Below are 26954 nucleotides of genomic sequence, written 5' to 3'. Positions count from 1 at the left end.
TCCAAGCCTGGGCGCTGCCATCTTCTCCTCTTCTCCCGGGTTCTTCTTTCTTCGTCACCTGACCCACGTGCAAGATTGAGTGAGCTAGGTTGGAAAAAAACTTGCTGCGCATGCGTGAGATCAGCAAACTTTTCTCTTTTCAAGTAAAGATTCCTTCCGCACATGCCCAAGATGCTTGGGCATGCGCAGAAGGAGCACCCAAGAGCCTCCAGGAATACGTGATGTAGGTATCTCGGGATCGGCTAGGCGATCGAGAATTAGGGGGCCTCGAACGGCGTTATTTTACTTTTAAAAAAAGGAACAAGCAAAGAGATTTTTTTCTTTACATAAAAGTGTTGTCTACCCTTTTATGTAAAGTTACATTTCTGAGTTTGGGTACGCTTTAAGGACAATATATACAAAACATGGATCACACTAAAACATATAATAAAAAAGAAACATTTTAGGTAAACTTAACAAATTTTATACTAGCTTTAGCATTCACAAAAAGAAATATATTTTCGATATATACCTGGAGCTCTTTAATGACCTTCTATGCCTATGGCAAGAACTGTTTTATGGTACAAATATTTCTAGCTAAGACCAAACTGATAGACTGCAGGCAAGAAAGTTGAAAGGTCATACAATAACTGCATACGGCAGATGTGGTTATAGTACGGTCATAGCAAGAAGTTGTTCCATATCATTCACAGTGACCTGAGAATTTTCCTGAACTGGATATACAAGGTGGATAACGGCAGGCAAATAATTGCCAAGAAACTCTTTGCTGCAATGGTGAACAATCTTATCAGGCATTGAAATGCATTAGGAGAGGTTCTGTGATTTTCAAATACTTAACATACCAAACAGTTTTTGTATAAAGGGTACATTCACCTTTCTAACTCATGAATGCATAAAGCCAATTTATTATTTTGTATTTACCGTATTTTTCGCCGTATAAGACGCTCCGGAATATAAGTCGCACCCAATTTTAAAGGAGGAAAATCTAGAAAAAAAGATTCTGAAAGATTATTCCCCTTCTGATCACTCATGTGCCATTCATATCGGTATTCCCCTTCTGATCACTCATGTGCCATTCAAATTCCCTTTCTGATCACTCTGTACCTTTCAAATTCCCTTTCTGATCACTCTGTCATTCAAATTCCCCTTCTGATCACTCTGTGCTTTTTTTCTATTGTACGGCAGTTAGGACAGGGAACAGCAGGTGGCGCTGTGCCGGCTTCTTTCGCTTTGCTTTACAGACAGGAGAAAACACGATGCTGGCAGAGGAGAGAAGAGACACGCTGCAGCCAGAAACACACGCAGGATCGGGTATCGGGTGAGTATAATATTTTAATTATTTTTTTTAACACATTTGTCTTATAGGACGCACTAACTTTTCCCCCTCAGTTTTGGGGAAGAAAAAGTGCGTCTTATATGGCAAAAAATACGGTATAACTTTTTGACTTGCAGAAGAAATCTTTTGTTGTTCTGCAACATCTTGTAACTCTTTAATGGCCAAGACAAACTCTGCAGTTGTTTCTTTTTGCATATCAAAGCACAGCTTGCGCCAGATGTTATTAAATGTCTAGGCTCTATAATGTTTTTTTTGCTTTGTTTGTGATTAACTCACAGTGAGGATTTTTTTACAGTAACTGGCACCATCTGTCCCAATTGCATTTAATAAAATAATGGACCTGTTCCAACTTACATACAAATTCAACTTAAGAACAAACCTACAGTCCCTATCTCGTATGTAACCTGGGGATAGGGATATGCAAGCAAATTTATTACATTCGGTCTTGCGGCGAATTGGGCCCTTCTCGCTTACCAAACGTAGACAAGAACGGCCTTTGTAAATTCGGCCGGGGAGACTAAATTTTTGGGACCTGCAAGACCAATCGGGAGCTTTCAGCTCCGCTCCCCTGATTGCTCTTGCAGCCCTTTACTGGTTGTATGTGTTCTTGGATGGAGTTTCCAAGAGTCCTGTGTTTCTGGAACACATACTACAGGACGGCAACAGCAATCAGTGGAGTGGAGCAGCTCCGCTCCCCTGATTGCTGTTGCAGCCCTGTACTATGTGTTCCTGGCTAGAGTTTCTTTAGTAACACAGTGTGAGTTTAAAGGCTGGCTGCTCATGAATGCAGCGTGGGAAAAATCCTCTGATTTTTCCCAGGGCCGCAATCATTTATAAACGCAGGCCGCATGACTCACTCTGAGAGGAGGAGTATCGTGGCTGCATTTATGAATGGAGCCTTGAGAATCCTCCTCTCAGTGAGAGATCCCTGTGCACTACAGGTCAGAATGAGCCCTTGCCGTCATTCTGACTTGTAGTGCGCGGGGTTCGCTCATTTACAGGAGGATTCCCACGGCTGTATTTTTGAATGCAGCCGCAATAATCCTCCTATAGTGATTTCGGATGGTTTAGCCAAATTTCGCGAACCAGAGGCATTCTCGCCCATCTCTTCCTGGCCACCACCTGTCACTAATGGCCCTGCTATTCCATTCTCCAGGCATATTTGTTAAACTGTAAAGAGTAGTGCATTATCCCTTTTACCAGTTTGTCGTCTTTTTGCAGAGTGGTAATGGGAACCCCTCAAAGAAACCGAGCTTTCTTCCTTTTAGATGAACTCCTTCTATATAACCTTCAAAATGTCCCCCTCAAAGTTGCTGATTAAAGACTGTGTTAGTGTGTCATAGCACTGCACTGGTGGAATCATTCTGAACCCGCAGTGCATTAAAGCAAAGAGAGATAATGATGTGATCACATGAGTCCTGCTGTCAGCATCATCAACAAAAAAGTGCCAAAAGCGGGGTGGGGACAGAGTCTAGAGTTATGCTTTACCATATAGTGGGATGCATACCTAAAAGAAAGCTAAATGAGGTGGAAATGAAATGTGTTTACAGCAATTAGCACTCACTTTCAGCAAGTAAACCATCTCAGTATGTACAAAACAAAAGCATATAAAGACCTTTGACCTTCAATACATTTTGCTAAATTCCTTGCTATGCATATAATTGATTTGGAAGGTATCTTTTTTTTTTTCTCAACAGCGGTAGTTCCTTTTATGCATTGAGGATAATTGTCTTCATTTTTAGCTTTAACGTTTTTTAAGAAAAGATAAACAAGCTTTCATACTTGGTTTCACAATGATTTTAGTTTGATTTATGACTTATTGAACCTTCTTTTTTAATGCAGAGGAAAACAAGCTTTCCTAAGGAAGTATCGGTCATCACTGGATCTCTTTAATTTACCAGACTAAAGGAAAAGACTCCTAATTACCTTGGTATCTACTCTGAATGAGAAAATCAATGTAGAGAATTAGCAAGGTGCTAAATATAATGCCTTTGAATCCAAAATTACTCCAGTCAATAAACACTTCCCTCCTAATAAGTTGACTATAAAAGTCTGTAAATCTGAAGTGTGATGACAGCTTCTCAGTTACAGCTTTGTTTTACAACAATATAAATTATAAGGTAAGCCTCAGCAAAGTGTATTGCAAGTGCTTTTGTTCTCAAATATATTTTCACTTTTCTGTAAAATGTATTCCAGAGGCTATACTAGACATCACAGGGCCCTGAACTATGTGCTATATTTGCAAATATATTACTTTCACATTGTATATAAAAACTTTTGTGAAATAAAAGAGTTTACATTTGCATGATGTGTGTATTTTGATACCTAACATTGTCAAAAAGTATAAAAAAATACCATCTTTTGGTGGCCAATGGGAAGAATAATTGCCCCTCACAAGTGGGTGGTGAGTGAGAAGAAAAATTACCCATTACTTTATTGGCAAGAGGAACTGTTTCTTATATTGGGGGTCAATGGCAGGAAGAATTGTCTCTTCTTTTGTGGTCAATTGAATGAATGGCTGATGGTCAATGGCAAGAAGAACTGATGGTCTATAGCAGGAAGATTTGCCCCTTATATTGCTGATCAGCAGTAAGAAGAATTTATGAAGTTATGAAGTTATGAGTGTAAATAAGAATTTGCCCCTATATTGTTGGTCAGTAGGGGGATGAATTTTCCTCTCACATTGAGGTTTATTGGGAGAAGGTTTGCCCCCTAAAGAATTTTTGTGCTGATAGCCAAAAAGATTACCACTAGGTCCTATATATATGAAAACATTTTAATACCTGTAATTAATAACAATTTATTTGCCTTTCTTTCCCAAGTACTACAACATGATTAAAGTAAAAATACTATATTGCAACATATAAGGCAGCTATGTTCAGCTTGTTCAGTAAATGATGAATATGTTGAGGCTGGAATTGAGGCATCTGTATGCCATATAAACCTTTCCCTTGAGTGTTTATACTGCCTATATGCCATTACTATATGGTAAGCAATAAATAGATAATAGGCTCCATAGTATGGCCTTTCCATTCGACTCAATTCTGTGTGTATGTAGAATAGGCAATAATTCAATCTGTGAGCTAGTGTAAATTTTCCTAATACATTTGCACCATGTTCTATAAAAACATTACATTTTCTAATGCTTTTTCATTTTCAATTTATCAGTATTGTCCTATTATAAATATTGTCAGGGGTTTCCTGAGAGCTAAAAGGTATTTCAAGGGTTCCTCCAGGTAAAACGGCTGACAAGTGCTGTGTTTGAGCCATGATATAGCACAATATGGTTCCTCTTGTACAACTGCAGCCTTTTTTCTATTAATTTTGATTGTTTATTTTATTAAGTGTAATACACATTTACCTAAAACAGTTTCAAAGCTGTAACACAAATTGCATTTATTGGAAAAAAACGAAATGCAAAGAAACATGATGTCTTAACAGAAATCCAAAATCATGACATCTCCAATAAAGATAAATTTCACAGACTAGTCAAGATAAAAATGAACATAATAAATGATCATAGGAAAATAAATGAATTAAAAGGAGAATGTTCAACATAGTGGAAACTGATTTATAGTGAAAAGGATGTTGAAATATTTTATACCCTTCATATGAACTGACAGCAATGAAATCATAGAAAAAAGTAAAAGGCAACAAAAGGGGGTCTTGTTGTGAACATCTTGACTGCTGATTGCAGGTAGAAGATACTGATTTCTGTATGGTTTTAACCGGAGGCTTAGGTTCATACTTCACAAAGGAATACGCTTTTTGAAAATGCGTTGCAAACTTACAGGATTAAACATTTAGCATACAACATAGCCTGAAGTTTCCAAGAATCGGATAATCTTTTCACAAAAGTCACCTTAAATGCCTGATGTTTTGCTTTTAACGTGAATTCTGCAGATGTACCGAAGCCTATAACCATTTCATTTTCCAATGTTTAATGCAGTTGTAGGCAACCCTGTAGAAGTGCAAAAATACCTGAACAATGTGGAAGGGATCAAGGATCACCAGGGTGCAGAATGCTTTTTTTTTATTTTTAACCTAGTGAGACCCCATTAAAAAGCTACAGAGATTTGAATAGCACTTTGAAAAATATAACAATACAAATGTAACTGTAAAAATATAAACTGATCCTAACATTCAGTGAGAAATTAATTTACTTTTACTTAGTTTTCCAACTAGGGACCTATAATCACACAACTATTCAACCAGTGCAAGTCCACAAACCTGTCCTACCTACCTACTGCTCCTGTGCACAACTGTTACGGCATTGCATCCCCTGCACCCAACTGCACAACCCCACACATCTGTTCCAACAAGCACCCCCTACTTACACCTGTTAAGGCACTGCATCCCCTTCCCAAACCTGTTCACATAGCAAATCCCCTATTTACACCCGTTCCAATACTACATCCCCCCTTCTCACAGCTGTTCTAACAATTCAACCCCCTGCACATTGTATGCCCGCACACAATTTGCCACAAGATACTGCAAGAATACCCAAGGGTGCAAGGCTGTAATTTTAAGGTTTCACATATTAACAAATCAAATCAAGTAATCTGATATCGGAGCAGCCCTTATAAAATATATATGCTACTAGATTTGCCTTGCTGAATAGTATTGTAATATTATAGAGTGTGTGATATAAGACTTGGATAAATGTGAACTAAGCTATATCTTCTTCAGTCACATGTTTCCTTAATATCAGTGGTCCATCAGTTATTGCTCCTCCATATAGCTCTCTGCAGGAACTCCTGTCCTCTCTATTTTCATCTAATCACTAACGTGATGTGATATGTTATATTATCATCAAATGGTAAAAAAAAGTCACGTGGAATAGCTCACTGGCTCACTAGGACATCCATCAGCTTCCAAAGCAGCAAATTGAATTTCCAAAGAGTGGGAAAATACATTTACTACAAGAATAGGGTTGAGATCAATTCTGCAATTATTAGAAAGAACTTCAGAAGAGTCAGAAGAGGTATGAAACATGACGACTTGGCGGAAGAATGAAACCTTTGGGGCATGTTTAGTAGAACAAGGACATGAATCTGCAGTCCCCAAGGGCTTTTTCTGCAGGCATTAAGTGATGAGGAGCATTTAGTGACTATTTCTTCTAGTCTCAATGCCTGAAGTGATGGATTGTTCTGGCCCAAGGTAGCTAAAAAAAATAACTATGTAAAATAAGAAACTGCTTTAAAGCATTTGTTTAAAATGTGAGAAACTGAATGATAGCCATTACTGAAATGTCTAACATTTACCCAAAACATTTTTTTATACTGCACTCTAAATTGATTGCATGTGATGATACGTTGGATGCATTTCAAGTTTTCTTGTTTTTCTCTTTCTGGAGTATATATAACTTTTGTATTAATCTGTATTTCCTAACCATTTGTAAGTAATGTTTGCGGTTGCTATTCTATATTCTGGATTCTTAAAGATCTGTGTATGTTTACTGGACAACACGTGGTAAAGCAATAAAAAATATTCAGTAATTAAAACAAAAGATGGTTATAGGTAATAGTAAAATATTGATTTATTACTAAAATCCCTGACAATGGTGGCATTATATTTAAAATGACTTTGGGAAGCTATCAAGTGTGCACACATTTAAAAAAGCTAAGGGACAAGTTGTACTATACTAGAGAAAAGAACAATAGAAAATGGATAAGTACCCACACAATGCCAGATAGCCCAGTAAAATCATTGATGCAAAACATTTTATTACCTATATATCAAGCGAAGTACTATACATAGGAGATGCATGTGCTTACACATAACTGCATTTCTATCTCTCAAAATGCTACATTATAGTAACCCTTAACTGTTCCTCCTCTGCATTTGTTGACCCAATGAAATATTAAACAATACTTTGTATTAAAAACAGTATTTCCATTTTATGTAGATACATGGTTTTAAAGGATATGTAAACCTAAATGTAACATAATGCAGTTTACCAATTAGATGTGCTGGCTGTAGTGTTTGATTTGCAGACTAGGTACAGAAAATATTGTGAAATGAACACGAAGCATAAACAATGTTATCTTACTTTTATGAACTATTATTCAAACCTGCCATCTAAAGGAGTTGGTGAGAGGTAAATATTAATTCCATGCTGGATGACAACTATGGCTCCCTCCATAAATACAGTGAAGTAAGTGTAGCCACCTTAGTGTGAAGTGTGTTATTTGCAGGATTAGCAATCAAAAGCATACACCACATCTGAGTCCACGCAAAATGCAATATAATGAATTTTGTTTTTGGTTAAGGGTGGTCAAAAATGTTGGGGGAACACATGATTGTGTTAAAATTTAGTGTTCACAGTTGTTGTCGGCATTCAGTATCCACTATAATTCTGTCAGGTTTCCACCGTTTTCCCTTCCTATACTTTGTTACAACTTTCTAACATCCTCCCCCTTAGTTTGTCCCACTTTTTCATTGACTTTGTATTATGCCCCCATTGTCCAATGACCCTGTATTGCCACCCAGCTTCTGAGTAACCATCCAAAAACAGCTGGGGGGTTAATGAAAAGTGGCAGGTGGTGCACTCAGCTCAAAGAGTGGTGGGGAGAACACTGCTAGTGCAATATTTTGTGCTGTGCATATGCATTGCCTTAGTTTGTTGGGTGCCATTCAAATTACAAATGTTCATGTGTGTTACCCCAATACATTGCAAAGGGGTTTTAGCTCTGAATCAATGGTCATCACATGTCAAACATTACACTAAACAAAGTGCATTATGTGGTTCATATCTTATTGTAACAATGGTAAAGCAGTGAATAATTGCAGTGAGCTACAGATTAGCTATAGTTATTATAAAAACAAAAACAAGAAATTACCTGAAACTACATTATACATTTACTTCAATTAACCACAGTATAAGCATGAAGGTTAAATATATATGGGTGATTTTTGCATTGTTTAGACCAGTGGTCTCCACCCTTTTAGACGTCATGGACCACTAATTTCACGGATACAGGATCGTGCATGCACGGGGATCTGTGTGTCACTTAATGGGTGAAGAAACTTTCTCCATAGTGACGTCATGATGCCAGAACCCACCCACTCTCCCATCGCAGGTCTGAGCATGTGATGGGAGAGTGGGCAGGTTGTGTCTCTTGATCTGCAATCCGTACGGGGAACATGGTCTGCTGCTTTGGCCGGTGGCCCCCCCCAGCGGGGTCCTTCTTATGATCCCGCGGACCACCGGTTGGCGACCGCTGGTTTAAACTACCGGTGATAAAGTAATCTGTTTAAAATGAAGACACTATAAAAACCCTATTACTGAACAAGATAGCATTGTAATAAAATAGTTTTATTCAGGTAAACTGTAAAAGAAGTCAAAATGTTCTACACAGGTGGATGCAACCTTGCCTTATCACTAGCCTTGGGCACAGAATGTTCTGGACACAGTGAACCTTATTGAGTAAACCATAATAGTAATCACCAGAGGAACAAAAAATGGCAGCTGCACTGCCATTAATCTAGTATGAAGAACATCACCATACAAAGGCACAGCATGGATAAAATAGATATTTTCGAATACATGATTTACTATTAATGATATCTAGAAGGCAATAACATGTTTTAAAAAACAACAAATGAAAAATGTGTTTCAGAAAAAGAAAACTCCAAAAACAAATGTCAATCTTCTGGCAGATTCTTAGACATATTAAACACTTGTATAAATTACAACATGAGCTTAGTATAATTAAACAAGAACTTTATAATATAGGCAACCCACAGAAATAGTAGCTCCAAAATCCATGTATAATTCAAAAGTTCTGAGGGCTGAGGGATCTAAGCCTTCACCTTAAAATTACTGCATAATTCATATAAAGTTCTCTGCCGTGAGACCGCTCACCAAGGGATAAGAAAATTCAAGCTTCTGTTTTTCGAATTTATCACTGATATGGTAATTGTATTCACAAAAAAAAGGCACACCAGAGCAAGGTGACCAGAAAAACAGAATATTTGACCCAGATATTAAAGTGAACTGGTCATAACTGAGCCCTAATTTTTTGTGATTGTGATAATGCTGAATCCAACCAAATTCATTCAGAAGGGTCAAAATCTCTGATCCCTAGTTCGAATTCTGAGTTGGCATTCCTATTTTAAATACAGAAGCTTTAAAATGTCTACTTTGGGTGGAAAATAAACAGAAATGTTTTTTTTAGCCAATATTAGAAAAAAATGCTGGTGTATAATTGCTACTCAAGACTAAAATGTCAGTCTATGATCAGTCACAAACAGTTTTCCTCATTGTTGCAAAAAATGTGTATTTATTTAAATAAAATTGACTGTTTTTTGTGCAAAATCAACAGCAATGGTTTATTTATCCAATTTTTGAAAATTTCACCTCCGCCTGTGTTGTTGGTAAATGTGGTGGCACTCGAGTGGTTGTTGTAAGTGCTGGTGGCACAATTACTGCTTAGCATGGTGGCTAAAACAGGTCACCAATACAGAATTGGTGTATTTTATGGCAGACAGCATAGTCTTTTTGGGAGCGACAGTTCCACCTTTTGCACTGAAAACTCTCTTCTACATGATACTCAAGTTAGGACTAGACAGCACCTGAATGGCATTTTCTGACAATTCTGGACAAAACGGCCAGTTTCTTTGTCCAGTAATCCATAGGGTCGAAATTTAAATATTCAAGCATTTCAGGACATGCCAGTTATGATGATACTATACTATATTATACTATACTATAGACTATATGATCTTCTGACTCCGAATAATCTTCTAACTCTCCACTCTGCCTGGTGCTGCTGCTGAAACAAAGGTGAGTGGAGAACAGATGCCCGCCAAGATGGGGCACTGGTATGCACCCCAAAAGAAAAAGGCTGTTCTGGGGTGGTTGCACAGGGTTTCTTCATAATACCACAATTAAGTTTCCCTTTTAGAAGGCATGAAAAATTCCCTAAAGTAAAAGTGAGGTCTAAAAGTGTGGATCTTCCATAGTCATCTCTGTTGTTGATATCAACAATACACTTGTCACTCTGAAAAAATGACAGCATACAACTTGTAAGGGTTTACCAAGGTGACTGGGAGTGTGCATGGGCCATTACCCTCCCCTTCATTTGCAGTGTGACCCCATAGATTCTGAACCTCCTACTGCTCTTCCTCCTCCTCATTCTCTTGATGTAGGCCACTTCTCCCTACCTCCGGGACCAGTGGACATTCCTCATAAAACTCCCCCTCCCACTTGCACAGTTGCAAGGCAAAAGAGGACAGTCTTATCCCTATGCTGCAATAAATACAGCCTGTCTTCTTCACTAAAAAATGTGTGGGATGTCATCAATGATATTGCTGTTTTCCTGGCTGACAAATTCTGTTGCCTTCTCCATAGGCTTCAACATATGACAGGCGTTCCTTAGAAATGACCCCTGCCCTAGGTCAAAGGACCCAAAGCTTCCTGTCTTTACTTAGTGCATCAGATGGTCACTTACCTCTTTCCTTTTGCTCATACTGGCCAACCAGCATATGTAATGGTAAATTTTAGTGGATGGGAAGGTCACAGATCATTCTGTGGAATGGGGTATCATTCTGTCTCTGCAAGCTGTGGGGGCATATTTTGCACTGTATGATCTGTCGAAGTGGGTGCAGACCATTCTGGCCATGACCTAGATATATAGCAAACCAGGATAATGCTTCAGAAATTGTCTAGTTACATAGTTAGTCAGATTGTAAAAGACACAAGTCTGTCCAGTTCATCCACTATGGAAATAAATAAATATGCTAGAGAACCTGCAGATAGATAGAACCCTATATGCACAGATGATCCAAAGAACAGTAAAAGATAACCCTATAAAGCCTGATTCAATTCACTCCAACAGGGAAGAATAATTCCTTTCTGATTCCCTAAGACGATTGGGTATTTCCTGGATCAACAGTCTTTGGTGCCATTACTTTTAAAATGTATCCAGATATTTTATGTGCATCTAAAATTGCATCCAGCTTTTTCTTAATACAATCTATAGAAGGTACTAAAACTACTTTCTAAGGGAGTCTATTCCACATTGCCACAATCCTTACTGTAAAGAATATATGAATATGCAGAGAATAAACTTCTTTTTCTCCAGAAACAAAGAATGCCCTCTTGCCTTTTGCAATAACCACAAATAATTGGCAAAAGAGTTCTCTATATGGACCATTTATATATTTATATAGTGTGATAATATCTCCTCTTAAACATCTATTCCAAAGGGAGAATAGATTCAGTTCAGCTAATCTTTCTCTTTCTTAATTAGTTGAGCTTCTTTATTCATCCTTTTGGTTTAGTTGCCTCTCTCTATACTCTTCCCTGTTCCACAATATCCTTTCTGTAAACTGGTGTTTAAAAGTTGGTTTCATATTCCAGATGAAGTCTGAATAATGCAGGATTATATATCCACTAACCCCTAGATCCTTCTCCATCTTTTCCTCTCCCAAATATATAAAATGTAAACAGTATGAAGCATGCATGTTGTTAGCCCCCATCATTTATCAATGATGAATGTCATTTTCCATTTGGCAGCCCAATGAAACAGTACATCCAGATTATAGACATCCTGTATGGACTTCATTTCATTACATAGATTAGTGTCATCTGCAAACACAGAAATGGTACTTGTAATGCCAAACGCTATATCATTTATAAATAGAAAAAAAAGTAGGGGTCTCAACACTGAACCCTGGGGTACACCACTAATAACCTTAGGCCAGTGGTGCCCCACCATTTTTTCATCTGGGGATTGCTGTTGACACTGAGATAAAACTTGTGGGCCAAAACTCAAACAGACATTAAAGGTGTAGGTTTAAAACTAGAATATTTTTATTTTAAAATGAAATTATATTAAATATTAAAATGTTTCTACTTACTATAACTTACATGCACCAAATAAAAGAAACACCAAATCATGAGTTTCTCCACTCACCATTTGATTCTCATTTTTATATTGCAACTTTTAAAATGAAAGATACAAAACTAAAGTTATCAGACAGTGCTAGCCAGTCATATATTGCTCCCTGCTCACCATTCCTGTACCAAAGGTCAGAAACTACTCCATACAATACGTCCCGTCAATTTTAGGGGGCAACTAACATTCTTTGTACCCCAAAATCTCTGCAGTGGACACTTCCAGAGAAATGGAATTATTGTGACAGATAGCCAAGAGGTACATGTTCTTACTATTACATCTTCAGGTCCCTACATCTCCTGGTTCCTTTGAAATTAGGGTTCACACAAAAGGTAAGTGGCCAGCTATGTGTGACAGGGTAGCACGGTATGACAGGTATAGTTTTTCGTATCTTTTGATGTCGGCGTAGTGATGTAATGTTAGGGAGGGTTAGCCACAAGAGTCCTCTACTTGCAGTTTCATTTCTCTTTTCTTACTGAGAAATTGTGGTTCATAGAAAATAATGGGATAGATATGTGTGTCTAGCATAATATGTAGGGTATAAAATTTTATTCAGGGGGGGGGTACAAAATGCTTTCCACTAGCTCCCATACTTCTAGTTGCCAACATCCCTCTGTTCCAGAGAAATTGGGGTTCACAGAAGTTAAGTGGCCAAATATATTTCTGAGGCAACCCATCACCTGCTCAGTCCCTTGGAAAGCAGCGTATGGGGATTTGACTCCAGGTGGTAGTGAGTGGTTCTAAGAGTTTCCTCCTTGCCAGGGTTCTATGGCATGGGGAAGGGGTAATCCCACCGCTGCCGCATCGCCAATATGAACGCAGCCTTGAAGTTTTGTGAAGGGGCAAGTAAATATTTGGGGCACCAAAGCACAGGGCAAATTGGCATTACCCTAATGCATATTGCTATGGAAATGGCCTCTGGGGGTTCCCCAATTTGGGGACCCTGGTCTTGAAATAGCCTCTATTTGGACTGTTATTAGGATGTTTATGATTGTTACCCCATATGACCCTTAGCACTGGAAAATATGCTCTTAAACTTTAGGGTTTTTATCTTTCTAGTCTGTGCTTCCCATTTCCCCAAATTTAATGCATTCATGATATGACTGTGGTGGCCAGTGCTGGTCACATTTTCTTTTATAAGCACATTGGTAAAAAGCTCCACATGGTCCAGCAGAGCATAATTTCTAGTTGGGGTTCTTTAAATTGTACCCTAACATTGTCTTGTAGTACATTTATAAGTTTCCACCCTTTCCCTGTACCAGCAGTGCCACTAGACCAGTCAATATCAGGGTAGTTAAATTCACCCATCACTAAATCCAGCATATGGTGAAAGCAGAGAATGTTAGGGAATATGCTCAGGTGCGGCACTGCCACAATGTTGGTTCTCTTTGTTTGATTTGGAGGTAGCAAGGGGAGAGCCAGTGCAAGATTTATTTTTGAATGGTAGGAATCAACTCTTTGGTGGTGTGACTTCTCTTATACAAGACGATGCATCTTTTGTTGCACAATACCTACCTCCCCATCACTGTCCTCCTTACTGTTATCTGGTTCCCATACCATTTTCTTTTCCAGACCCTTGCATACAACATGGCAGAAATTTGCCACCAAGTTCTGTTTGTCTAACAACTGTTCTATGAGCCCTACTGCCATCAGCAGAAGCAGCAGCAACACCAAGACAGCAAATAACAATTGTGCCATTATGGATGCTATTTTCTTCATTTCTCTCTTGTAGCTTCCCTGTATTGAATTGGTGTTGTGCGTCATCACACAGCTCCTCTCCTACCTCATTAACTCTTGTTTACTATGATTCACACAAATTGCTTTTCTCTATTTCCTGAGAGACGGGAATACTGTCTGAAAAACAGAAAAGGGGATATCTTCACCCTGCTGTGACTGAGATAATGAATAAGCCCGCCAGTCTGCAATAGGAGAAGCTTGGCTTGGAGAAATCTTCTTCTTGGTACCTTGTGAAAACATACATAATGGAATCTCTTTCTATCTGGTAATACTGGTGGTGGTGTGCTTAATAGGAATCAGCGAGAATGCCTCTGGCATGATGCAGCCCTAGAAATCCTCCTGTTTGCCCGATCCCCGGGCACTAGAGGTTAATTACCTCTAGTGCCCTGGGGATCGCACACTCTTCTCAATGAATGCAGCCACAGCTGCAATCATTGAGAAAATGCCCGGCAAAGGAGAACTTCTTGACATTGTAATATAAGTATCTCTTACAAATGATACATTTGTTACAGATACAAATGTACCATTTGTAAGAGATACTTATATAACAGGTTCTCCTGTGCTGGGCATCTTCTCGATGACTGCAGCTGTGGCTGCATTCATTGAGAAGACAGTGCGATCCCCGGGTTACTAGAGGTTAATTAACCTCTAGTGCCCAGGGATCACAGAGGATTTCCAGGGCTGCATGATGTTCTCACTTTCATTTTCGGTAAGCAAGAAAGGCCTGATTCGCCGCTAGATCTAACTTAATATTCTTGTTAGCTCATCCCTAGTGCTTAATAGTGGTTCTTCTGATGTCCTCTCTCTTACTGCTTTGCATAGTTTGGTGAAGTCTTGATCTAGACCCAAGCGAGTTAGTCAAGGATCCACTGGTGACTGCTGGTCTCTAGTGAGGCCTACTTTAATGGCTTGTCTTTTTTCGACCTGAGGACATTTTTTCAAACATGTCTACAGTCAAACTATAGGAACAATGGGCCTGATTTGTTAAAGTGTTGGCTGTCCACTCTATACACAATCCTGTCATTGGGCCTGATTTATTAAAACTCCCTAAAAGATTTAATAATTCTGGCCCATTGTATTCAGTCAATGCAGCAAGGGGACAGCTTTCACTTTTGTAAATTTATACTCATTTATACTCATTATATTCATTTACTTGTAAATTATACACTGTGCACTGGTAGGAACAAAAGCAAAACTCGGAGTTCAGTCATCTCTAAGTTCCAAGTTCTTTTTTGGAAGTTGCAAATTCTGATCTGAAACTCATTACTTAGAATGCTGTAAATTGCGAGTGATAATCCCTTGTTGTAGCATACAGTTTTCACACGCGCTTTTGTAATATTTTAGCTACAACTATGTGGGCTTTGTCAAGTGATTGAATGTATATGGCCTACTACACAGTCTAAAGAGACTTCATACTGTGACTGGCAGGCAGGCTACATCCCTGCTGCTCAGAGGAAATCTCTGCTGAGCGATAGCATCTGCTTCCAGATTGCAATGGCTACTAGTTGATGAGTAAACTGTCAAACAGCCCTATAGAGGCTATTCATAGTTGCTAGAATTTGCTGCAAGGATGATTGTATAAAAGCCAATATAAACCAAACCAAATCAATATAATCTAAATAAACCAAGGTGCTTATTTTCAGCTGAGGAAAAAACAGGAAAATGCCATTGACCCAAGTATAAACCTATGGAAAAAAATGTTTGTCACGGCTAACATTCAAAACAGTAATCAACTGTAATGGCAAAAAAAAAAATGTGAATAAATTCATCCATGATGTGTTACATTTAACACATTTATTAAAAAGGAACATTTAAATTACATGTCTGACAGTTTGAAAGCATTATATTATCAGTATCAGTCCATAATTCTGTATATCATATTATGTTTTCTTTTTACAGGTTACAGGTTAAAGTATTTTGTACTTTTGAATATTTTGGTTATCATGGGTCTCTTGAGCATAAATGATTTTTAGTGCATTTAGTCACCAGTAAATGGTGGTGTATTTACATATAACTGTGTAACAAACTCAAATAAACCAAGCATAAACCAAGATTCTTTTTTATGTGGCATTTTCTGGTTTAAAATATTTTTCTGGTTTTTACTGAAGTATATAGAGAATATATGTTTAGAGAGAAATGAATTAAGACTCCTGGGCTTTTTGCAAGTGTTTTTTGTAAAAACCTTTGTAAGTGCAGCTAATACCGGTATATTTTTTTTATCGTACTTGGTTGGTGTCTTCTTTTCTTTTTTCACTTACTTTGTAGTATGATGATCATCCCTGTTGGTTTGAAAAAAACTTCAAGACTTTGCTTTGCTTATTTGACCTGTGCTTTATCGATTTGATTCCTGGCAGATCAATGATGTGGATCAGACTGACTGATGTGGATTCTATATATCAGATATGTGGATACCTACATAGAGTAGGCTAGACCTACATTAAAAATTATTTGTTGGTATCTCAATATTCTGAGCACATTGGACACTTTTGTTTTTTCCTATTGCTGTCATGTTGCATTTTTAAACTGCCAATGTTTGTTTTTACCTGGGCTTTCCCCTTATGGTGACATATACATGAGCAACATTTCTAGCCATTGTCATCGCACAGTGTCACAAAAGTCATTTGTCATTGGATATTCTATTCATGACTTGGCATATCTGCCTTTGTGCAAAAAGAAAGAGAAAAAGAAGAAAGTAGTCCTACATTTCTATAGTGTATGCCCCTGACCCACTATGCCTATTATTAAGCTGCTCTTGAACTCCTTAATACATAATTCATTTATTGTTACAAAGGGCTAAACACAACAGATTTTTAAATGTATATTGTAAATAAATACAGTAATCAATATAGATTTTTCCCTACCAAGAGGGAGTTGTAGGATAAGGTTTTCACACTCTAAAATAAGAGTAAAAAAAAAGGCAGACATGTCACCATATTGACTAAGCATTCTGGCAGGCAATAATATTTTATTAGTTTAGCTGGTACTCTGTTATTCACTTTACAACCAGCTATCTACATGTAAATACAGTCTAACCATTGTAATGACAGAAAGACCACATATGAGTCGAGTACAAAGGATTATCTTGCTGAGCTCTGCATGTAATCTGTAAAGTCAGTAGGATTTTATGTAATATAGTCAAAAACTGTCATAAGCAAATGTTGTAAATAATGAATAGTAGAATGAGTTTTTAAGAGAAAATTTATAGCTTTTATGGCAATTAAAGAAATACAATAATGGAATAAACAAAGAGATACAATAATGGTTCATTTTATAAAAAAAAATCTTTATTTGCATTTATACTTACTTAAACTAATATGTATTAAGTTAGTGGGTGACTCAAATTTGGGCTATCAATCTTTGTAAAGATCAGGCTCAGAAAAAGAGAAAATATGAAAAGAGAGCGAAAAGCTGATTAGAGACTTTACCATATGCATAATGCAAATTTTCCTAGTGATATTTCACATTTATTTAGTCCTGATCATCAATAAATACATAAATACATAAATTACATACAAAACCATTATACATTTCAATAAAAGTATCATCACAATAGAATTAATGAATAGCTGTCAATATGTCAATGCTCAATAAATTACAGTTTAGAAACTGATGGTGTCCATAAATATTGGATTGGATATTGAGTAGTCTCCTGACCATGTTGCAATGTGCGCAAACTTTATTGTCTTCTTTTTTACATAAGACATACGTAGGCTTAGGAAAATCAACACTTTCGTGTGCAAAAAGTGAAGATGCATCTGTCCTGCATGTGTCCTGGAGGTCAGCATGATATATTGCAGTGGTGGATAAAGGCAAATTTTTAAAAGTTTCATTTCCTGACTGCATGTGTCCTTTTTTACAATAAAAAATGATAATATTTTAACACATTGTTTCACAAATCCATTGTTCCTCATCTGTCTGTGATAGTGTTAGCACAAAGAATTTTTATTTCTTACACCTGGGTCTACATGGGAATTTCATGGGCCCAACAAGTGTCCTTTCAACCGTCTTTAGACTTTAAATGCATTAAAATATGGTACAATCAACCAAAACACTGAAATAAGTGTAAGTCAATACACAGAGTACACTGACTGGTACTTGTGATAATTAGGTTTATACAAAAAACAAAATAAAAGTATGTATTTCAGAGTCTCTATCACTTATAACAGGTACTTCTTACAACCTGAATCCTAAAAATCCCAATGAAAATATAAAAATATATGCAAAAAAATAGTTTTACTGATCATGCATTCAGCTTAGGATGGAGATATGGCAAATGTTTGTAGAATTATCTAATTGGGGAAGGGTGATTCTAGACTAACACTTTGCACTGGGCTCTAGGGATGTTTAGGCACAAACCTTTGTTGATAACTACCAACTGTAAAAAGTTGAATTAAGACTCCAATACTTTTTAAGGATTGAATGCCGAGTTTTTCTGTAAATTTTAACTTGTTTAGTTATACTTCTAACTGCCAGAATTGACTTTAAAGGACATATGCAAGGTCCTTTCCCTTTATAAGCCTATTCGCCTAATGTTATGCAAGGACCAATCTTTTCCGGACAGCTTGTAGTCAATGTATGTGGATTGATCATATTCTTTTTTTGTGCTAATTTGTTCAATAAATATCAGACTTAAATGATTTTACACTGATGTCCCTGAAGACAAAATGTGAAATAAACTCATGAACAAGGCTTAATGCTTCTCTCATATATACTGCGGAAGGAGAGGATATTACAAAGCCAATGAAGACGTGACCAGCATACAGATCTCTTGAAGTAGATGAAAGTAATAATAAAACACACAGACTAGGAAAGTGCTTTGGGGATCGATATGTAATGGAAAAAATGCATTTATTAGTGCATGAACATGAGCTCCCATGTAAAGTAAATCATTTATAAATTATTTTATAAGTATATCCTATATAAAAGATGTAAGAAACAGATCTGTTTTAACAGAAGCAAAAAAATGTTTGTGTGTATAGATGATGAAAAATACTAGAAAAAAGGTCTGAAGTACAAAAAATGCTGCTATGTAAAGGAATGGAGAAATGCTCCACAGTTAACCATATTTCCAAACGGCTGCAGCCGAGGTGTAAGTCTTCACACAACAACTGTGCAGGCAAATGCAACTTTTGGGAACCAAGCCACAATCTGTTGCAGCTGTGTGTAAAAATTGTCTCCAACCTCCCCTATTCATTTAAAAGGGGGAGATTTGGGCCTGTAACAGAATATTAAGGATCGCCACACGTCTGAAATGGCTCTTCTTGTGTTTGGTTTGCACTAACTTTTTTTTCAATCTCTTATAGTGTTATACTTTGGAGACGTTTTTGTGTAAGCATGGCTTCCTTACACTCTAAATCCTAAGATCTATAACCCCAAACTACTCTTTCAAGATTATTTGCAATATAGAAAAACTTTAAAAAGTTCCATAAAATTATAATTCTCCCTTACTATACAGTATGTTTTAAATGGTCATATGTCAGGCATGTTTCCATTATATTGATACCTCTGAGGACTATATCACCTTGGAACTTCCTCCAGAAGTTGCTTGGGGTTCCTTGAGCAATGAGCAATTTGTGTCTCTCAGGTCAGTTTAAGTGACACCAATGATCATTTTGGCTATTATTGGGTGACATTCTTCCCACTGGCTAGTAATGGAAGAGGTGATCTTCCCACTGACCACCACACTAATATACTGTGAGCTGTGGATATAGTAATTATTATTTTCATGGGATCCTCCATGTTAAGAATTTGAGAAAGGCTCCCCCAGGCTCTAGTTTATGTCTTTGGTAAATTTCAGTGCTATTTCAATGCCATGATACATCACAGGTTGAACTAAGTAGGCTTTAATCACACGCAAATATCAGGAAGATTGGCAGGTAGAGTTTGAGAGCCTTGAACAGGTGACAGATCTGACTGGAAATGGGTCTGATTAATTAACGCTCTCCAAGGCTGGAGATAATACACTTTCATCAGTAAAGCTGGGTGATCCAGCAAACCTGGAATAGATTTTGGAAAAGTAATTTGCTTTTTGCTAGCAAAATCTATCCTAGACCAGATCCATTCCAGGTTTGCTGGATCACCCAGTTTTACTGATGTAAGTGTATCCTCTTCAGCCTTGGAGAGCTTTAATAAATCAGGCGCAATCAGTGAACCTGGTATAGGAGTATGTAAGGAAAGAATCTGTTACTGCTTCATACGGGCACTGAAAACACAATACTCAATCTGCTGTTCCTAACACTCGTGTTCCAGTCAATAAAAAAAGAGCTGATTTAGAACAAAGATGGTTACATCTGAACCATTTAACAAAATTAAAGACTTCTGCTAACTGGATTTAGTCTTTAATGTATTAAGAAAGATATATAGATTCTGTTCTTTACCTTCAGACCTGGTCAAAAAATACAAAATATATTTAAGCATGAGACACAATGCTAGTAACTAGGAAGACAAACACATCACTCAGCAGTCTCCTCTTTAAATAAAACATCTCAGAATTTAACACAAGTGTACCAATATTTCTTTTATGAGGAGATGGTTTATTGTTGACCAAATCCAAATGTTAGGGTTTATAGGTCACCTTGCTTGCAGTGCTGTGAATCTATTAAAGGAATACACTGTATGTGTCTGTGTATATAAATACGGTGGTACCTTGGTATAAGTCCTTCATTCGTTCCAGATCCTTGGACTTATACCAAACAATTTTTTCCCATAAATAAAAGGAAAATTATTAATCTGTTCCCATGAAAAAAATCCTATTGTTACTGGCATATTATGCATTGATGGGGCTGTATAAAATATTTTAAACACTGCTTACTACTAAAATGAATAAATACAAAAGCAATTAGATGAAATAAATGAAAATGTAACCTCACTTTACCTTACTGAGAAGAGTCGAGTGTCTACTAGGATAATGCTGAGAAAGGAGGAGGAGGAGATGTTATGTAATTCACAGAGAGTTATAGCACGGGTCGTTCACTGAATGGTAGCAACTGGTGTACTGGCGCTCATGGGCAGTCGTGAGAGGTAAATAAGGGTAGCGCACGGTGTTATGACTCATTTTGACACATACAAGTTCTAGCAAAAAGGTTGTATACCAAGCAAAATTTTTCGTGTCCAAAGCAGATTTATATCGAGGTACCACTGTATATATATATATATATATTTATACCGGTATATATATATATATATATATATATATTCATTAAACAACCTTGCCAGCCAAAAGGCAATGCAGCAATGCATATCAACCACTCAGAAATCCACCAATCATTTAATGTTTTAACTGATCAATATAAGGGTGTAATTGCTTTTAACAATGCTTTTAAAATATTTTAACTCTGGCTCATTTTCTTTTTTTTTTTTTCTTCAGTTTTGATCTGGCATTGTCTCTAGGAGTAATTATTCTCCACCACAAGTAGTTTCCATCTTCTAGGTCTAGTAATGACAAGCTTTATTAAACCCACTTCTTGTGCGTTCATCATGGCAGCCCTCTTTCATTCTAATACTGTACTTCGAAGCCCCCACACTTTACTTTGCATGCTGTCAATCTCCGTGAAATTTCAAATTTTGAATTGTTTAGAAAAATCTCTTAGCCATGATTGCTCGCAACTTACAATGCCAATTGAAGGTACCCCAAAGAACTGCATAGTAGAGGACCTGCTTAGAACTAAATTCTGCAGAAATGCTATGACGGAGCTAAGATTCGTCATCTGTTGCTAAAGGATTTCTGTTACTGCTGAGAGGAAGTTGTTTTACCAATTTTTATTTGGATTTAAAAATATAAATAAAACAGAACATATATGCGGTTTGAACATTTCTTCTATCATTGAGAAATTGTAGAGTGATTTGGTAATTGTGAAGATGGATGAAAAGATTGAAGGAACTTTGATCTGCCATACCAGCATAATACTTGTGTAGGAAAAGCTGTGTGTTGGAGCAACGAGTCTGATGAGAATTCCCAGAGCCTGCAGATTTATAACCTGAAAGTGCTTTTGACCATAAGTGTAATAGTTTGGTCTTGGAGGTCCGGTGAGTGCAGAAGTGTGACGGTAATAAAGGTTGTCCGCACCATTTCTTAAAGGGACAATTGCATTCCATTGGACTAATATATGTTGTTTTAATTTCTTGCACTTAAATCGAACTGCATATTAATTAGAATAATAGCGTCTATGTTTTACATGAAGAATGCTACTTGATTTAAAATCGTATAGACATTATAACACTCAGGTAATGGTTCCTGAAGGAACAGAGAAACTTTTAAGCAGGTTCAGGAGTTCATGTGCGCAGGAGTTACATTGTCTTCAGTGGCTTGCTCTATGGCCTGTACAATGTAAAGCGTAAAGAAAAAAGCTATTAGGAGCCAGGTAATTATTTGTTTTGCAATTTGTCAATCAGTACTACTTTCTGGTGCTATTCTCCCCAGATTTTAGTTTAATTCCAGTGATATTACTATCGTGCTGCTTACAATTCTCCTTGCGGGAGAGGAAAATGTGTCTGGGGACACCCAAAGAAAAACTCTGGAGTGAACTTGTCTAATAAAATAAATGGGAAGTTCAAACATGGACAGTCCATGTAAACATTAATCTCATCATAATAAGAAATAACTTCAGTATTTAAATCTCATAACAGAGTGGTAATGCTTGATTATCTAATGGCTGAGGATATTATCACACTGTATGTTGTACTGAATTCACAAAAACTTAGGTATACTACTTGGTATAATTTATCCTTCCCAGGCACTACTAATCCTCAGTTACAGAAAATGTCCTTTCATATTTACTCACATTAAAAAAATGTTGTTTAAACCTGCAGGAAATTTTCATAAAGGGTCTTTTTATTTGATAATACAGCTCCGGTACCATTTCCCAATACTTATTATTTTTTAAGACCTGAAAATTATTAACATAATCATTATGACCTATTTCAAGGAATGTAATATTTACCATTTTTCTGCATGTAAAATTAAATATTTTATTTGCATATTCTTCTTATAAACATCAAAGTGCGCATTAAGAAGCCAATTAAGTGAAAAGAAAATTGGGAAAACACATTTAATCAAAGTCATTGCAAGCAAAGTCCAGGGCATTTAAATGTCCTCAGTTCTAAACTGCACTCCTTGTCGAATTTATCAAAATCATGTTCAGAAGAACTAATATTAATGTAAATTATAAAGATATAAATGTTAGTATGATATTGAATGAATACATTTTATTAGATTTTGTGAGGATCAGAAAAAATAGGCAATTTTTCAAAATTACTAGAAAAACAAATAAAGCTAGCACACAGAATGTTAAACAAAATGAAAAAATGTGGTTTTATATTATTGACTAGTTACAGAAGGTACATTCTGAAATGACATCTATTAGGTATTTTTTCTGAATGTAAACATAGGAGAGTATTTGCTTTTATCAGTGTGGTTTTACATATGTCTCCAATTTAAAGTGTATGTAAATCCAACAAAATCTATATTTGTATTATGTTTATTATCGGGCCTTAATATATAGAGTTGTCTTCAACATTATTTTTTTAGAGGCTGTTTTTGTGTCAGTGTGTAGAGTTGGCAGGCATCATCATTATCAGAGATGAGCGAATTTCTCAAACATTCGATTTGGCCGGTTCGCCAAATTTTCTGAAAAGATTTGCTTCGATCTGAATTTATTTGCGGCGGTGTGCTTTGTGGTGGCTGAAGTGCATGCAAAGTTTCCTGGCCATTTTTATCATGTCTTGCAGATGGGTGGAAGACTTAAGGAACCGCTCGACAACCAAATTGAACACGTGTGCCATGCAGGGTGCATGGCTCAGACTTCCTCTCCAAAAAAAAAAAAAGGAGAAAATGAGGATGGAAAGTATCCTCCCTTTGGGATGTCTTACAGTCTTATTCAGTCCTGTACATGATTATGCAATCAAATATACATACACACAAGACACAAAAAAAAGAAAAAAAAGTGGTGAATCTACGGATCACAATATAAAAGTAGGGTCAATTAGAATTTCATGAAAAAAAGACAAAGAATAGTACTAATACAGTTGTAGCAGCCTTCGATCAAGATCAGGGGTGTCATGGTGGTTTAACCAAGGGGACCATATCTTATAAAACTTAGGTATGGTATCCTTGACCATAGCTGTCATCTTTTCCAACATCATAGTATCTGACATACGAGATATAATTGCGAAAAGGATAGAGTGGGTTTTCTCCAGGCTGCTGCTATAGTTTGACGGGTGGCTCAAAAAATAATAAAGTATTAAGTTTACTCTGTTGCTTTGACCAAGTTTTATTGGGCAAATGCAAAAGTGCTTCCCATGGGTTTTGTCTGATAGATAAATTCAGGACTGACCTGATGTGATTATAAACCATGATCCATACTTTCCGAAATTTTGGACAGTCCCACCATATATGGTAATAAGTACCCGAGGCTTTGCAACCTCTAAAACATTGCGCCGCTTCATTAGGTGCATCCTATCCGGGGTCAAATACCATCTAAATAGTATCTTGCATGCGTTTTTCTGAGCAGTAATAATAGATGAACATTTTGCAATTGCTCGCCAAATAGCTTCCCAAATCTTAGGATCAGTTACCGATTTCAGCTCCTTCTCCCATTTAGAAATATAATGTGGATACCTGTTGTTCATTCTGATCAGTGTTCCATAAAGAAAGGACACTAGACCAAAAAAGCAAGGGTTATGTAAACAACGAGATTCGAAAGGTGTTATTTGTTAACGGGACCCTGTATGATTTTTTAATATAGATTTCAAACAATGACTAATCTGCATATAACAGAACAGTTCATTAGAAGGTGGATTCCATTGTTCTTGCAGATGAGAAAAAGTTTTAATTCCGGCAGGAGAGAATAGTTCATAGATATAACAAATTGGCTTAGATGCCCACCAACTAAAGGCTTTAGTATTTGTATAAAGTGGCTCAAATGTAGGGCAATTTATAATCCCTGTTAAGGGTGTATGATTAGAAATCAATCCTTCAGGAATTTTTAATTTATCATAAAGACCCAAAGCGTGTGATAGTGTGGGGTCAGCTATTAATAGTCTAATATCGCAACTAGGGGGGGCTAGTTGTGCTGCTAAGTAGTATTTATAAAGATTTGGTACTGATAGGCCACCTAGTATTTGAGGACGATATAATGTATGTTCAGAGACCCGCGGTTTAATGGGATACCAAATAAAATAAAGGACCTTAGGTTGTTCTAATTTAAGCGTTTGTGAGGAAACTGGGATAGGAAGTGTACAGAAGATGTACAGTAGTTTAGCAAGATATGACGTTTTAACAGCATTTATTTTACCCAACCATGAAAGCTGAAGATTTTGAGAGAGTTCCTTAAAAAATGGAGGATAAATAACTTGGTAAATAGATGACAAATTAGATGTGAGTTTAACACCTAAATATGTGATAGTATGTTGCCATTGGAAAGCAAAATGATGGCGCAGTATCTCCACTGTTTGTGGCAATAATGTAATATTCAAAGCTTTAGATTTACTGTGATTTACATGTAGACCAGAAAGTGTGGCAACGGACTTTAGTAAGACGCATAATCTGGGCAGCGTTGTTATTGGTGATGTAAGAGTCAGCAGATTATCATCTGCAAACAACATAATCTTTTGCTCTAGTTCTTGGGATTTTATCCCTTTAATGTCTGAGCATGTTTGTATAGCAATTGCTAATGGTTCTACCGCTAAGATAAAAATAATGGATGAAAGGGGGCAACCCAGTCTTGTGCCTCTTAAGATAGAGAATGAGGCTGATTCAAAGCCCATATATCAAACTGTCGCTGTAGGGGTAGAATACAATGCTGATATCCAATGTAGGAATTCCTCCCCGAACCGTTATTTTTTAAGTACATAGAACATATATTGCCATGATACCGAGTCAATTGCTTTAGGAACATCTAAGGACAAAAACATACTTTGCATTCTTTTAGAACGGACTATATGAAGAATCTGCAAAGCTCTATGTACATTATCTCCTGCCTGATGTCTCGGGACAAAGTCCTACGTAGTCACCATGGATTAATTTATCTATTAACTGGTTAAATCTGTTGGGCAAGATTTTAGCTAAGATTTTCACATCCACATTTAATAATGGGATTGGTCTAAAATTGGTCCAAGAGTGTGGGTCTAGTGAAGGTTTAGGTATGATGGCAATAGGTGCTCTTAAAGACTGTGGTAGGAAATTAGTGCCTCTTTTTAAGAAGTTAAAGAGGGAACATAGATAGGGTGAAATCACATCGGTCATTTTTATATAAAACAGTGGGGAAACCAGTCTGGCCCTGGGCATTTATCAGGAGTCATATCTTTAATGGCCAATCTGACTTCCAATTCCATAACATCTTTTTGCACAAGTTCTAAATCTGTGTGTTGCAATCCAGGTAATTGAATGTTAGTAAAGAATTCCTCCACCTTTTGTTGATCCAAAGTCAGAGAAGTTGAATATAGCTCAAATATTTAAAGTTAGAAGGCTTTTACAGGGGACCCCCAATGGGCTGTGAAATTAAGAATTTTCCTTGCTTCCATAATTTCTTCCAAGACACATAAAATGGCCTCTTCCACCACACATTTTCCACTTTCATCAGACATTTGCTGGTCGATCCATGCCATTTTGATGCATTTGGATTGTATAGGTCCTCTCCAATGACTAGAATAAATCTCCAGAATTTTGGCCTATTGACATTATTGGTGTCCACATTTGGCACATTTGGAAATTGTATACTAGTTCAGATGAATAGCCCCAGAATTCTAGCAACACTACTCTGTATGTTGGCCATTGGACTACCTATAAAGTCTATTATATAGTCAGGCTAATGGTCATCCAACAGTTTTTGCCCATTGTTTTTTGTATTGTGTACTTTTAAAATATTCTGCTTGTTGCAGTTTATGTAAAGCATATAATCTAAATGGTATAAATAGCAAATTTGTAAATAGCTTCTTTGTAAAGATCCCTATCCCTGGAAAATGGAGAAAGCTCCAAAAAA

Source organism: Pyxicephalus adspersus, chromosome 5 (assembly GCF_032062135.1).
Source record: "Pyxicephalus adspersus chromosome 5, UCB_Pads_2.0, whole genome shotgun sequence".
Taxonomy (NCBI): domain Eukaryota; kingdom Metazoa; phylum Chordata; class Amphibia; order Anura; family Pyxicephalidae; genus Pyxicephalus; species Pyxicephalus adspersus.
The sequence above is the reverse complement of the archived record's forward strand: the minus strand, read 5'-3'. Positions refer to the sequence as shown.